Raw genomic sequence first — 3,493 nt, 5'->3', positions numbered from 1 at the left:
CATGAAGGACAGAAAGAAGAGTCACAGCATTTTTCAAATGCTCAAAGTACTGTAAATCCAAAGTTCTATATCTGGTGAAATGATCCTTCAATAATGAAGTAGAAATCAAGACATTCTCAATGAGGGACAGCTAAAAAACTTTGTCACCATCAGACCTACCCTAAAAGAATGGCTAAAGAAAGTTCTCTGCAGGGCGTAAGCAGGTGGGGCTCACACCTATGTGGCCAGGTGGGGAGCCCGGGGGATGGGGGAATGAGGAGGCGGGGCAGGTCTTGCAACGCCGTGCTTCAGCTCACATGGGCATTGGGTGCACAGTTGTAGCTGCCTCGTGGCGGGAGAAGTGGCGCTCGAGCCAAGGGACGTGCAACTGCCCTCGCGTGGTCATGGAGGTGCTGCAGTGGCTACCGGCAACCACTTCGGCCCCTGGCTGGAGCCGAAAGCTACTGCTGCTGCTGCTGCTGCTGTTCCTGCTGCCGGCCAAAGCTCTGTGGGGCTTGGAGGTGGAGGAGAGGCCCCCAACCCATGAAGAGGAGCGCCACTTCTATGCGTGTAGACAAGTGTACCTGGTGGGTAGGCGTCCCAGGTTTCAGTTGCCAACCACTCCCTGCACCTCAGCAAAGCCAAGATTTCCAAGCCAGCACCTTATTAGGAAGGAACAGCTGTGATAAATGGAGAATTTAAGCAGCTGGAAGTTAACTATTGTGGGAAATACCTGTTTTTTCCTTCTACCCACTTGATTTCACTTTGTGTGTCCAACTGAAATCAGTTATTCTTTGGTAATAGAACTGAGGAATTCAGATCCATAAACACTGAAGTGGTAGCATGCTCTGTCGATTCACAGTTTACCCATTTGGCCTGGATTAATAACCCTCGAAGACAAGGAGGACTTGGGCCAATAAGGATTCCACTTCTTTCAGATTTGAACCATCAGATCTCAAAGGACTAGAGCGTATATCTGGAAGACTCGGGCCACACTCTTAGAGGTCTCTTCATTACTGATGACAAAGGAATCCTAAAACAGATTACTCTGAATGACCTTCCTGGGAGTAGATTTGTGGATGAGACACTGCGTTTGGTTCAAGCATTCCTGTACACCGATAAACATGGAGAAGTCTGCCCTGGTGGTTGGAAACCTGGTGGTGAAACAGTAATCCCAGATCCAGCTGGAAAACTGAAGTATTTTGATAAACTGAACTAAAAAATACTTCCTCAGTTCTTGATGCTTGAAACTTCTCAATAAAGTTCAGTATTTTATTACCAAAAAAAAAAAAAGTTATCTGAAGAGAAAGCAATTATAAAAGAAGAAATTTTGGAACATCATGAAGAGAGAAATAACAATGGAAAAGAATAAAAATATCAGTGAATACAATAGACTTTCTTCTCTTGATTTTCTCTATTATTTTTTACTGTTAAAGCAAAAATTACAACATTGATCTGGTTGTCAGTATAATGTAAATGTAAAGGAAATATTTAATATGTGTACATAATAAACGGGAGTGTAAAGGGACATAAAAGAAGATAAAGTTTCTACACTCAAACTGGTAAAATGTCTACATCAGTAAATTGTAATAAGTTATGCATTATGATACCTAGAGAAACCACTAACAAAGATATACAAAGCTATTATAGATAAATCAAAATGGAATGTAAAAAAATGTTCTAGTAACCCACAGGAATGCAAGAAAAAGAAAACAATGATAAAACAGTAAAGTAAAAGGATGGAAATATATGCCATGTAAACTTTAATCAAAAGGAAATAGGAGTGGAGACTATTACTATCCAATGAAGTGGTTGTCAGAGCAAAGATAATTACCATTAACAGAAAAGGACAATTCATAATGGTAAAAGAATCAACCCACAAAGCAAATGTAGACCAAACAGCAGAGTTGCAAAATATGTGAAGCAAAACTAATAGAACTGAAAGAAGAAATAGACAAACCCACAATTACAGCTGGAGACTGCAACATCCTTCTCTCAACTGATAGAACAACTAGACAGAAAAAATGGCAAGCATGTAAAATAACAACACTGTTACCAAATACAACTTCTTGTGCCCCACACACAGTGAGGACAAACAAACTGAAACATGAAACGTCAGAGTTAGGAGCAGAGAAATGTTTATTACAGAGCCATACAAGGAGACAGGTGGCTTGTGTCCAAAAAGCCCTGAACTCCTTGAATGGCTGCAGCAAAGCACTTTTAAAGGCAAGGTGGGGGGAGGGGGGAGAGTGGTTAGTTGCTACAAACTTCTTGGTATTGAAACCCTTTGTTCTTGCAGCTGTCCACGAAGGTCAGGTCAAGATGTTCCTGTAAAGCTCCAACACATGCTATACTTTGTTCTGCAAATTTTTATCTCTATATGAATGGACTCTTACAGGTCAGAGCCCTGAGAATAGGGCTCCTATATATTTCAGGCTATAGGCAACATTCTTTTTTTTTTTAGGCAACGTTCTTTTACAAAAGCTGCAGAGCCAGCATGACTAACCACAGGCAACAAAGCACAAGGTTAAAGTAAAAGGAACAGATCCAATATGGAGTCGGATTTGTTCTTCCCTATTACAACACCATCAACAAATAGTATCTAATTTACATATATGGAACACTAACACAAAACAGCAGAACATGTGCCCATGGAACACATACCAAGATAGATCATATCTTGGATCATAACCCAAACATCAACAAATTAAAAAAAAACCCAAAAACTAATATCAGAGTATTTTTTCATCCAAATGGAATCAAAGTAGAAATCAGTAACAGAAAGCAAACAGGAAATCTCTAAACTTGAAAGTTAAACAATACACTTGTAAATAACCTATGAGTCAAAGAGGAAATCTCAAGGGAAATTTTAAAAATACACTGAACAGAAAGAAAATGAAGATACAACATCAAATTTATGGGATATAGCTATTGCAATGCTGACAGGGACATTCATAACATTAAATTCTTACATTAGAAAAGAGGAAAAGTCTCAAATCAATCTAAGCTCTCACCCCAAGAAACTAGAAGAAGAAAAAATAAATCCAAAGCAAGCAGAAGGATAATATATATAAGAACATAAATCAATGAAATTGAAAGTACAAATAATAGACAAAATCAATGAAACAAAAATCTGGTCCTTTGAAAAGGTCAATAAAATTGACAAACCTCCAGCAAGACTGACAAAGCAAAAAGAAGACAGAAATGACCAATATCAGGAAGGAAACAAGGCAATATCATTAGAGAACCTGCAGACATTAAAAAGATAATAAAGATATAGCATGAACAACTCTGCCCACATAAATTTTGACAATTTAGATGGAACAAACTACACAATTACTGCACAAATCACACAATGTACAAAAGTTAATGGAATTGCTCTACAATTATTAGGGAAATTAAATTGATAATTTAAAAAATATCAAAAAGGAAATCTCCAGGCCCAAATGATTTCACTGGTGAATACTACCAAACATTTAAAGAGAAAATAACACCAATTCTTCATAATTTGTTT

The 3,493-nt window shown here is 38.2% G+C and overlaps 1 pseudogene; it reads left to right on the top strand.

The window, feature by feature from the left end:
• The first annotated feature begins 383 nt into the window (after positions 1–383).
• On the top strand, positions 384–1,198 carry LOC114893072 (annotated as a pseudogene).
• The last annotated feature ends 2,295 nt before the right edge of the window (positions 1,199–3,493 follow it).

The sequence above is a fragment of the Monodon monoceros genome, unplaced genomic scaffold (assembly GCF_005190385.1).
Source record: "Monodon monoceros isolate NGI ecotype Baffin Bay Population unplaced genomic scaffold, NGI_Narwhal_1 Super_Scaffold_12, whole genome shotgun sequence".
In the NCBI taxonomy this organism is placed as follows: Eukaryota; Metazoa; Chordata; class Mammalia; order Artiodactyla; family Monodontidae; genus Monodon; species Monodon monoceros.
Note: the sequence above shows the minus strand (reverse complement) of the source record. Positions and strands in the feature narration are given on the sequence as shown.